Source organism: Salvelinus namaycush, chromosome 10, assembly GCF_016432855.1.
Source record: "Salvelinus namaycush isolate Seneca chromosome 10, SaNama_1.0, whole genome shotgun sequence".
NCBI classification, from domain to species: domain Eukaryota; kingdom Metazoa; phylum Chordata; class Actinopteri; order Salmoniformes; family Salmonidae; genus Salvelinus; species Salvelinus namaycush.
Window position 1 is genome coordinate 12,818,456 of NC_052316.1, and position 13,004 is coordinate 12,831,459.

The window sequence follows — 13,004 nt, forward strand, 5'->3', positions numbered from 1 at the left end:
TATAAGATATGCAAAGTGTATTTCTATTTTATGTTAAGAAACATAATCAAAACGGCTTTATATGATGACTATGGACATGAGAGGGTATGATAAGTAGGAAGTCTGCCCCTAGTCACTTCCAACCCTTTCTGTCTCCTACTACTTTTATTGGTCACACAACCCCTAGCACCGATTGGATGATTCCCCTGTCTATCATTGATTCAGCCCTTTTGAAGAGTGAGAAAATGTAAGGGTGGAATGTTTTCCTAAGTCTATTAACTTATCCCGGGAATGCCATCAGAAGTTAGATTGAACGTTGAAAGAAAGCCATAGAACGTCTGAAAGGTAAGACAAACTAATTTCCTTGATACATATTACTTACATGCACTACTTATTACTCGAATTGTCTATCAAGGGGATCAACATTTGCGTAAAGCAAATGGTAGCCTACAGGTAAAGTTGCCCCTGTATCAACCGTATTGAACCATGCCTTGATTGATTTCGATCTCGTCTATTACGTAGTAACATTGTGTACAACATTGATTTAGTGTTTTGAAACTAGTCCGCAAAAAATATACTTTTGGGTGTTCCCAACCCATACGAAGCTCATCATATCCCTGCGACAAGTGTTTCTGTAACCAACTGTATTCTAAAAAAGCTGTAGCCGAACCATATGACACGCAAAGACCCAAACGGTGTTCCATATCTGTCAGAGTTCAAACAACTACATACTGTTGTATTTGTGTACGTCATAACGTTGTGCATTTATTTTACTCACTGTTCAGAGACAGCACATGGACAGCCATCATTTATATAATATTTGCTTATTAAGACTGTAGCCTATCATAATGTCTACCAATATGTCTAACCATATGTCCAACAGCTGTTTTGAATTTAACTAAAATTAATTATACATCGTTTTCATAGTTTAGTCCTTAGAAGAATTGACACACCCCATGCAAGATAATTGTCCAATTAGATATTCCTTTGAGATTTATAGGCTACTGAATGCATAGCATGGAGTGTTATGTGGATGTCTGTTGATTAGTGACATTAGATTTAGACGAGAAAAACACTTGAGATTCTAATCCACTCAGGATAACAAAATAATTTTTTCCCCAAGAAAACATATTTGGAGTGTTAGCAAAACATAGTCATCATCAAACAATAGGACATGACATGGTATGAAAATACCACATTGTCAGTGGAATACTCCTTACCCCTGTTCATATCCCCCTATTAAGAAGTCTGTGGTGCTGTCAGCAGCTTTTCTTCACTCTATGGAGGACAAGGAAGTAGTGTTCTGCCTCAATAACACACATAATCATATTATGGTATGGGGATGACTAAAGCCCTATTTATACTTGTTGCTAACATGTGGTTGCCACCATCCGATTAAGATAATCGGATCAAGATTTGTCATGGCATTAAAATGTGTCTTTAACTGTGTTGGCATTGTGACCAGATGTTGTGGTCCCTCTGTATGCAAACTATTTGACCGATTTTTGTTTCAAAATAATATATGAATTGAATTGATTTATTTTAAGACGATTATGGTCAATGGTGCCACCTGTCAATGACTTGAGGGCAGGATACTTTTTTTTAACAGAACCGAGCATAATTAATCCCCCCCCCCCCCCCCCCCCCCCCCCCCGATCACGCATAAATACACAGGCACGTTGTATTCCTTCTGTGCGCTCTCCTCCTCTCACCTCATCCCTTCGCTTGTGGACTTCAATGCACAACACATCAGCTGTATGTGACCAGGTGAAAAAACTACACACAGCCTACATTGTTGTCACCATATTATCTAAAGTAACATCATAGTCAGCATAGCTAACAGAACTAACGCATTAGTGAACCTGCTACAATCATACAGTAATGTTAGTGTACAGTAAGTAAGCAGTTACACTGGCGGGCCCGGTTGCAATACATTTGTAAAACCAAAAGTTTACTTTGATTTGGAAGAGTTCCAGTGTTGTGTTGGATAGTCATAGCCAGCTAGCTAACATAGCATCCCTCTGAGCAGGGTGTTTAAGTAGGCTAAACTAGATAGCTGTATTTGCTAAGTAAGTGAAACTGGGAGAAAAAAAATGACAATCTCTCTCTACATATTTCCCTCTTCAAAACTGTTCAACTATTGTCTTTCTCTTTGAGTCAACCACTCACCACATTTTATGCACTGAAATGCTAGCTAGCTGTAGCTTATGCTTTCAGTACTAGATTCATTCTCTGATCCTTTGATTGGGGGGACAACATGTCAGTTCATGCTGCAAGAGCTTTGATAGGTTGGAGGAAGTCCTCCGGAAGTTGTCATAATTGCCGTGTAAGTCTATGGAAGGGGAGAGAACCATGAGCCTCCTAGGTTTTGTATTGAAGTCAATGTCCCCAGAGGAGGACGGACGTTAGCTGTCCTCTGGCTACACCATGGTGCTACCCTACAGAGTGCTGATGAGGCTACTGTCGACCTTCTTTGCAAAATAGTGTGTTTAATCAATTATTTGGTGACATGATTATAATTAGTATAGTTTTATCTAAAAAGGATAACTTTTCAAATGTTACCATTTTTATGAAATTCACTGAAGAGGATGGTCCTCACCTTCCTCTGAGGACGAGACTCCGCTGATCCAGACACAATACGTGCCTGACAACCTCCGTAGGCGGTCAGGAAGATCTGCTCACAATCAGATCACGATGTGTCTTTTGATCATCTACACCTGTTTACAAAAGTGGGCACAATCAGGATAGGGACAACATCAGAACAAAGTACGCATGTTAGCACCAGGGATTAACAGGGCTTGTATGACTACAGCTTTGTGGAATTGGCTTGTTGTGATAACAATTTATTCTCATATGGTGGATTGAGTTGTGCTCTAGACATGGCTGGTCCAGACTGTAATTCATCCACTTGATTGCTAACCATCCCCAAGTTGTCTGTCATGTGATTCTATGCTTTAAGCTGGTTTATTGCCAGTTGGATTCCCCAGTCCATTCTATCTCACTTGACAGCCACGGAATCATTGTTTTGCAACTTCCATATGAGCTCATCTTGAGTTCACATGTTGAGAACTATCACTATGCAGACTGGTCTCATAGACTAGACTCAACATAGTAAACGAAAATCTGGGACACTCAAATTAGTATGATATGTTACACTTTTGGTATGGTTACATAAGACAGAATGTCTAGCAACCCAAAGGTTGCGTTTTTGAATCTCATGGACAACTTCAGCATTTTAGTTAATTATCAACTTTTCAACTACTTAGCATGTTAGCTAACAGTTGCCTTAACCCTTTAACCTATCTAATGTTAGCCACGTAGCTAAGTTCAGCAATAACAAATTGGAATCTGTATCATATGTATTGCAAATTTGTAATATTGTACGAATTGCAATTCATAGCATACAAATGGGAATTCGTAAAATATCATACGACATGGATGATGGACATCCACATATTAATACATACCAATCGGAGGGCCTGTTGTCCGGTACTCTGGCAGTCTCTATGGGGGTGCCACAGGGTTCAATTCTCGGGCCGACTCTTTTCTCTGTATATATCAATGATGTCGCTCTTGCTGCGGGTGATTCTTTGATCCACCTCTACGCAGGCAACACCATTCTGTATACATCTGGCCCTTCTTTGGACATTGTGTTAACAAACCTCCAAACGAGCTTCAACGCCATACAACACTTCTTCCGTGGCCTCCAACTGCTCTTAAATGCTAGTAAAACGAAATGCATGCTCTTCAACCGATCGCTGCCCGACTAGCATCCCTATTCTGGACGGTTCTGACTTAGAATATGTGGACAACTACAAATACCTAGGTGTCTGGTTAGACTGTAAACTCTCCTTCCAGACTCACATTAAGCATCTCCAATACAAAATTAAATCTAGAATCGGCTTCCTATTTCGCAACAAAGCCTCCTACACTCATGCTGCCAAAATTGCCCTCGTAAAACTGACTATCCTACTGATCCTCGACTTCGGCGATGTCATTTACAAATTACCCTCCAACACTCTACTCAGAAAATTGGATGCAGTCTATCACAGTGCCATCCATTTTTGTTACCAAAGCCCCATATCCTACCCACCACTGCGACCTGTATGCTCTCGTTGGCTGGTCCTCGCTACATATTCGTCACCAAACCCACTGGCTCCAGGTCATCTATAATTCTTTGCTAGTTATAGCTCCGCCTTATCTCAGCTCACTGGTCACCATAGCAACACCCACCCGTAGCACGTGTTCCAGCAGGTATATTTCACTGGTCATCCCTAAAGCCAACACCTGCTTTGGCCGCCTTTCCTTCTAGTTCTCTGCTGCCAATGACTGGAACGAATTGCAAAAATCACTGAAGTTGGAGACCTATATCTCCCTCACTAACTTTAAGCGTCAGCTGTCAGAGCAGCTTACCGTTCGCTGTACCCAGCCAATCCAACCAACTACCTACCTCATCCCCATATTTGTTTTTGTTTTTCTGCTCTTTTGCACATCAGTATTTCTACTTGCACATCCTCATCTGCACATATCACTCCAGTGTAAATTGCTAAATTGTAATTACTTTTCCACTTGGCCTATTTATTGCCTTACCTCCTTACTTCATTTGCACACACTGTATACAGATTTTCCTATTGTGTTATTGACTGTACTTTTGTTTAACCTATGTGTTGTATGTGTCGCACTGCTTTGCTTTATCTTGGCCAGGTCGCAGTTGTAAATGAAAATTTGTTCTCAACTGGACTACCTGGTTAAATAAAGGTGAAAAATAAAAAGTAAAAATACCAAACGTTACCTATCATACTTATTTGAATCTCCCAGATTTTTATTTACTCTGTTAGGGCAACCTGCACTCGTTGGTAGACCTATCAGGCTTTCTTTAAAAAACGCTTTGGTGGAATTTTCACAAGTGTTTGTGGTACATTTTCACAACTCCTAGTACAAAACTCAAAACAGATCATCAAAAAGTCAGTTGTTTCAAAACTATAAGAACATTTTCAATTGACTAAGTACATCACACAAAATCAGTCACTTTTTCACCAACCTTAAAAGAAAAATCCACCCCAAACCACTAATTCTTATAATTTACAGTGTTAAATAACATGAATATGTGGGAACAATAATTTTTGTGAACAAATGTTGAATTTTGTCATTATAAAAAGGTTGGTAACTACATGTGAAAATCGTGTTGGAAATCTGTTGCAGCTCAAGTCTACTACAAAACCCACAATGCAATGCTTTCTATATGGGCTGGCTGGCTAGCTAGCAAACATAGCTACACACAACAATACCAAAGTCAATATCAGGATATGAAGTAGCTAGTTTGCTGTAAAATTGCCTAAATCAATTTAGGAGTCTACAGTCTCACCATGTTCAACCTGCAGATCATGCCGCATAGAGTGGAGTCTGATATAGAACCCCTCAGTGGAGGTGTCATAATACCCATACCTAGTGGTCAAACAGGGAAATGGTTCCAGTCGTTTTTTCACCATACATTCTTCCCATAGGCGATTTTAGAAACACTTAAAATAAGGGCTGTGTTTCGTGTAGGCTTACCCTGGCGTGACGTTTTGATAACCATGTAAATCTCTCTCGGACATTATTCAAAAATTAATTACATTTGCCCACGTTAATCATAAGAGATGAACAAAATACATCAGTGATTCATATTTTCCTGCAACTTTCCAAAACGGCACAGGAATGCCTCAAATCAAATGTTATTTGTCACATGTGCCGAAGGTGTAGACCTTACAATGAAAAGCTTACTTACAAGCTCTTAACCAACAATGCAGTTTTAAGAAAAAATAGGTGTTAAGAAAGTATTTACTAAATAAACTGAAGTAAAAAATATTATAATAATTAAAGAGCAACAATAAAATAACAGTAACAAGGCTATATACAGGGGGTACCGGTACCGAGTCAATGTGCAGGGGCGTATGTCTCGGCTACACAACATGCTAATGATAACCGTCTGCTGGTAGATGGAAAGGCTTTCCCAAAATTCCTTGATTTTTAATTGACAATTTTAAAATACATAAAAGAAACCACACCAGGCAACCAATATGTGTTTCAAAATTGCACAAGATTTATATAGACAAAGTCAAAGGCCATTAATGTCCTCTATTGGTAGGCAAGTGGCTGCAGGGAAAAACAAGTGACATGGGCACTCTGTATGTATGACACAATGTCCACATATTTAGATGTATACAAAAAAAAGCTAAATGTACACCTCTAACTAATTACTCCACTAGCGCAGAGCCTCCTGGCCAAGTGTAAAGTTACTATCTCAACATTAACCAAGCCTTGCAGGAGTGTTTGAACCTAAGACTTTTTTATCTCAGCTGGGAGTTTGTTCCACTCTACCACTGCCATATATGAAAATGTGTTCTGGCCAGTACCGACATAGCACAAAATCGTGTGGCGTAGGAATGAAAGAGTTCTTTCGATACTGAGGGGACTGTACCATACATGCTTTTATGGGCCAATCCCAGCTTCAGCTGAATGACTCTTTTTATCAACTGACAGCCACTGTATTTCAGAGTTGAAAGGCCAACAGGGCTAAGATTCAGAATGACCCTTGACATTTTATTCTGAGCTGTCTGTAGCTTGTTCTTGATGAAGTTAGGGGAGCTACTGTACGAGGTAGTGCATGCATGGTCGTTGAGTCTGCACTAACGCTGCTGCAAGTGTTTTCAAGGTCCCTTTATCTAGAAATTTGGCTTTTCTGAACAGAAATGTCACTTTCTGGTTGACCTTGGCAGTTACTTTCTGCCCCATGCTCTCCCCTGTCAGAAAACAGTCTAGTTCAGTCAAAGTATTTAACACAGTTCTTGGTTGTAACCACTGTCACCAACCATGGCTCTAAAGCCTGGTGATCTACAGTTGAAGTCGGAAGTTTACATAAACTGAGTTTAAATGTATTTGGCTAAGGTGTTTCACAATTCCTGACATTTAATCATAGGGAATTTTTACTGTCTTAGGTCAGTTAGGATCACCACTTTATTTTAAGAATGTGAAATGTCAGAATAATAGAGAATTATTTATTTCAGCTTTTATTTCTTTCATCACATTCCCAGTGGGTCAGAAGTTTTTATACTAATTGAGTGTATTTGGTAGCATTGTCTTTAAATTGTTTAACTTGGGTCAAATTTTTCGGGTAGCCTTCCACATGCTTCCCACAATAAGAGGATAATTTTGGCCCATTCCTCCTGACAGAGCTGGTGTAACGGAGTCAGGTTTGTAGGCCTCCTTGCTCGCACATGATTTTTCAGTTCTGCCCACAAATGTTCTATGGGAGTGAGGTCAGGGCTTTGTGATGGCCACTCCAATACCTTGACTTTGTTGTCCTTAAGCCATTTTGCCACAACTTTGGAAGTATGCTTGGGGTCATTGTCCATTTGGAAGACCCATTTGCGACCAAGCTTTAACTTCCTGACTGATGTCTTTTAGATGTTGCTTCAATATATTCACATAATTGTCCTTTCTCATGATGCCATCAATTTTGTGAAGGGCACCAGTCTCTCCTGCAGCAAAGCACCCCCACAACATGATGCTGCCACCCCCGTGCTTCACGGTTGGGGTGGTGTTCTTCAGCTTGCAAGCCTCCCCCTTTTTCCTCCAAACATAATGATGGTCATTATGGCCAAACAGTTCTATTTTTGTTTCATCAGACCAGAGGACATTTCTCAAAAGTACAATCTTTGTCTCCATGTGCAGTTCCAAATCGTAGTCTGGCTTTTTTTTGTGGTTTTGTAGCAGTGTCTTCTTCCTTGCTGAGCGGCCTTTCAGGTTATGTTGATATAGGACTCGTTTTATTGTGGATATAGATACTTTTGTACCTGTTTCCTCCAGCATCTTCACAAGGTCCTTTGCTGTTGTTCTGGGATTGATTTGCACTTTTCGCACCAGAGTACGTTCATCTCCAGGAGACAGAACGCGTCTCCTTCCTGAACAGTATGACGGCTGCGTGGTCCCATGGTGTTTATACTTGCGTACTATTGTTTGTACAGATGAACGTGGTATCCTTCAGGCATTTGGAATTTTATCCCAAGGATGAACCAGGCTTGTAGAGGCCTACAATTTTTTTTGAGGTCTTGGCTGATTTTCTTTTGATTTTCCCGTGATGTCAAGCAAAGAGGCACTGAGTTTGAAGGTAGGCCTTGAAATACATCCACAGGTACACCTCCAATTGACTCAAATGATGTCAACTAGCCTATCAGAAGCATCTAAAGCCATGGTATATTTTTCTGGAATTTTTCAAGCTGTTTAAAGGCACATTCAACTTAATGTATGTAAACTTCTGACCCACTGGAATTGTGATACAGTGAAATAGTCTAAACAATTGTTGGAAAAATTACTTGTGTCATGCTCAAAGTAGATGTCCTAACCGATTTGCCAAAACTCTAGTTTTTTTAACAAGAAATTTGTGGAGTGGTTGAAAAACGAGTTTTAATGACTCCAACCTAAGTGTATGTAAACTTCCGACTTCAACTGTAAATGGTTAATTTCTCTTAAAAAGTTCTAGCATTTCTCAAGTCAGCAATTAGCGTTATAAGTGTTAGGTTACATACTTAACAGTAGAGGCCTTCGACCATAAGTAGCATGCACCTCTACTTTGAAAATGGAAATTGCCACTTTCAATATCCAGCCGTTCTTTCTGATTGGAGTGGGTTTTTCCATTTGCACCTCTAAAGAAAGAATTCTCTTGTTAGAAGTTCAATTTAAAGTTTTTGAAGAAACATGCAGGCTAACATTTGTATACTTTCTCCAGTTGCATTTGGCCAACTTGGAGATTGACACAGCATCTCAAAAAGGACGTCCTGGAGAGAAGATTTGATTGATACGAGTAGGAACATACTGCTTAATGGGCTTTCATTACACTGGAACTCTATTAAATTGAATCCATCTTGGATATAAGATTGAGTTCCTACTACACTATCTACAGAGAAATGCTGAATGAAAAATGTGCTAAAAATACCCAATTCTCTAACAAGGTCTGAGATGGAGAGGCTATTTACGAATTGAATCCAGTGCTTTGAGATGCTGTTTATTCCCCCTCAAAGTATAATCAGCTGCTTCTCACAGGAAGACACAATTTAGCCAAGGCCACTTTTGGAGACACTTAATGCATGTCATTATGCTGTTGTCGACTGAAGTCCTTAGCTTCATTCATTTACGTTCATCACAGTGAAAGGCTTCCGGGGCCTATGCACTCCACCTAAGAAAAGAACAAGGCGAAACACTGTTCTCACTAAAGCCATTTATTGGTATTCAATGTGACTGACTGCTATAGGCATCAGACCTGAAACCTACTGCTATGGTGACCAATGGAAAAGTTGTATAATTGGGAAAAATAGATTCATAAGAACTGTTTCTGGGTGAGAGAGTTTGTTCATGGGGCTGGGGCGTGTAGGATATGCTTCGTGGAAGAGGCCGTTCCTAGGCTTGCCAAATGGGTCAAGAAGATCATCATTTCCAGAGACATTAGTCTGTTTTTATTGCATCATTTATTGGACCATTCCAAGTCCATATTCTCAGTTTTCTTGTTGACAATATAACAGTTTTGAAAATATACAGTTTGAAAAAGTAAAATAGTTCATGTCAGACTGTGTTTTGTATTTGGCCTCCCAAACACCAACCAAAGCCACAGACTTCCCCAATGCCTGATTGAATTCACTTTGTGACATTTTGAACCCAGTGGGGGGGAAGGGGACTGGGATGTTGAACAAGGAGACCTCAGAAAACAGCATCACCACCGAAGTGGCATAATGCCTCATTGTGGGGCTTGAATGTGACTGATTGTGTTTGGATGAGAATCAAGGGGGGTTATGGGATGCATGTGATGTTTGAGACCAAAGTTGATAGTTAAAAGATAGGGTTCTAGTCTAGATGCATATTCAAGATTGATATATTAATATCTACTGTAAGAGCTGAAGCCTAACTTGTGACTGCATTGTGTTTATGTGCATCTCGAAATCCCCTCATTGGCATCAATGCACGATTTACGAGACAGAGTTACGGGTAAGCGTGCAGCCCAAAGTGCCTCAACATATGTATATTTCCAGGTATCAGGGGGTTATTTCTTTAAACTTCCCATGCTCTCGCATTCATGCTGTTTACACACGCTGTATATCCCTGGCTCTAATTGCATGTTTTGCATGATGTGCCATGTGATCGGATGCTTGTACGCCAGGAAAAGGACAGGACCTGTAGTGGATGTGTGTTTTGCGTTCCTGTGTGTTGGTCTTTTGTTATTGTGTCGCACCGAGGTAGTGTGTTTGTTCAGCTCCTCTTTTTACCTGACTTTTTCCTCTGGCCTCACAGGAAGCAGCTTTTTGGCCTTAGCGATGGGCTTCCTGGCAGGAGCGGAGCGGCCCTGAGTTCCTGCTGCGAGACAATAGGTCTCCCCGGGGCCGGGGCTGTTCTCAGACCTGATTCTCTTCAGGAAACTGCAGATTTATCCCAGCAGCTGAACTGAGCCATACAGGGAGTGGGGGAGTGTGGCCCTACCCTATGAGTGTCTCTTTTCTGAATGGGACTTTTCTTATGTTAAGTAGTGTGATGATAAAGATGAGCCTGTGGTGGGGTGGGCTGGAAGGATGAAGGAATAGTCTTGGCCTTGCCCAAGAAGACCCAATCTGGGTTAATATATGTGTGGGCTGAACTGGAGTGACTATCATGTATCTGTTGAGCTAGATGCCTTGCTTTTTCTATTGTCAGCTGGACTTGTTGTAGACCCTCCCCTTCCTTTTGAGGGGAAAAGGGAGGTGGTGGCAGGGATGAGGTTACTTTTCCAAATCATGGCTCATGCGATGTAGCCAGCAGCCTTTGACCAGAACATTTCCTGTTGAAAAGCAGTGCTAAAAAAGTCGACTTCAGTGTTAGATTTATGGTGAATGCTGGGGAAACGGCTGCCTCATTGATGACAGTAATAGTAGAGAATCGTTAGGTAAAAAAGGTAGACAAATATTTACAGAAATCCTCAACACCTATTTGAAATATGTGCAGTTAATTGCATTGCTTAGCTTATAGTAACCTGGCCTCAATTTGTAGAGTAATCCAGTGTGTCCGTTAACAGTGGGACAGGTTTACAAAATGAAGACCTAGGCCTGCTATTAGTTGTTCCTCACAATGAAATCGGGGAGGGGACTGTGGGTCTGTCACTCTCACACGTGATATCTCAGACAGCACTGGCACGATTTTGATTAAACTTGGGTGGATGATGTGTCTTACCATAGAGATCCGGCATTTACAAAATTACACTGATGGGCCCAATGCGGGACCTATAGTAATTAACAGAAACGTGTTGGTCACACGCAATATCTCATTTGTCCCAAGGGGTGGAGGGGGATGGGACATGTTTACTGTTGCCTTGTTTTGACTTACAGCCATAGGCATTAGTTTCAGTCGTTTATGGGATCATGATCTACAAGATCGCTACCACAACAGAACGGTGTGTATGTAACAGGCAATTGTTGTTGTGTGTGTGCTCACTCCTGCCGGTGTGTGTGACATGGCTGTGGCTCACTGCTGGTGAGGATGAGGGGCGCAGCAGAATGTGGTTTCTCCCCCTGAATGTGTGGGTTGCCCTGTAATTTGTTGCCTGTCATCAGGACCTGGAAAAAACATATTGAACTGGCCTATTTGTGCTGAGTGGGAGCTGGAGGCACTAAGTGAGGAGTAGTGAGGGAGGGAATGGGTGGGATGGGAACTACGTGTTTATGTTACACTCCTCTGATCTGAGGAGCTGGCATCTGGAGCAAATCGGAGGCACTTGGAATTTGGCACGTCCAGTGGGATACTGTATTTCAAGAAGCCCAAACACAGACAGATTCTTTCTGCAACCTAGAACAGAAACCTTGTCCACAAGAAGTTATACAACAGCTATTTTGAGTAAATATTCCAAAACAAATCAATGTTTTCCAGTTTACTCAGTATAACTAATGTAACCTTAATAACCACTTATTCATTATTTTCTTGTTCTTAACCTTTCTAGCGCAGGCGTTCCGCTAGCAGAACCCCTCGACAACATTCCGCTGAAAAGGCAGCGCGGGAAATAAAAAAATATTTTTTTGAAATATGTATCTTTCTCACATTAACAAGTCCAATACAGCAAATGAAAGATAAACATCTTGTTAATCTACCCATCATATCCGATTTCAAAAAGGCTTTACAGTGAAAGCACAACATATGATTATGTTAGTTCAGAGCCAAGTCAAAAAAACACAGCCATTTTCCAGCCAAAGATAGGAGTCACAAAAAGCAGAAATATAGATCAAATTACTAACCTTTGATCTTCATCAGATGACACTCATAGGACATCATGTTACACAATACATGTATGTTTTGTTCGATAATGTGCATATTTATATCCAAAAATCTCAGTTTACATTGGCACGTTACGTGCAGTAATGTTTTGATTCCAAAACATCCGGTAATAAACATCGATAAAAGATACAAGTGTTATTCACAGAATTAAAGATAGACTTCTCCTTAATGCAACCGCTGTGTCAGATTTCAAAAAAACTTTACGGAAAAAGCATAATCTGAGTACGGCGCTCAGAGCCCAATCCAGCCAAAGAAATTTCCGCCATGTTGGAGTCAACAGAAGTTAGAAATAACATGATAAATATTAACTTACCTTTTGATGGTCTTCATCAGATGCACTCCCAGGAATCCCAGTTCGACAATAAATGACTGATTTTGTTCCATAAAGTCCATCATTTATGTCCAAATAGCCACTAGTTGTTAGCGTGTTCAGCCCAGTAATCCATCTTCATGAGCACTAGGTCCAGACAAAAACTTGAAAAGTTCCGTTACAGGTCGTAGAAACATATCAAACGATGTATGGAATCAATCTTTAGGATGTTTTTAACATAAATCATCAATAATGTTCCAACCGGAGAATTTCATCGTCTGTAGCAAAGCACTGGAACAAGAGCTAACTCTGTCAGGAGCGCGCGTCACGAGCCTGAGACACTCTGCAAGACCAATGACTCATTCAGCTCCCATTCCCCCCTCCTTTATAG

The 13,004-nt window shown here is 40.7% G+C and overlaps 1 protein-coding gene across 1 annotated transcript in view; it reads left to right on the forward strand.

Annotated features, from left to right (window-relative positions):
• The first annotated feature begins 209 nt into the window (after positions 1–209).
• LOC120054696 (KN motif and ankyrin repeat domain-containing protein 3-like) overlaps positions 210–13,004 on the forward strand; it is a 26,593-nt gene continuing 13,798 nt past the window's right edge. Inside the window, exon 1 of the mRNA XM_039002237.1 lies at positions 210–324. The gene's annotated coding sequence lies outside the window, so the exon portion shown is untranslated. The remainder of the gene's footprint in view (positions 325–13,004) is intronic.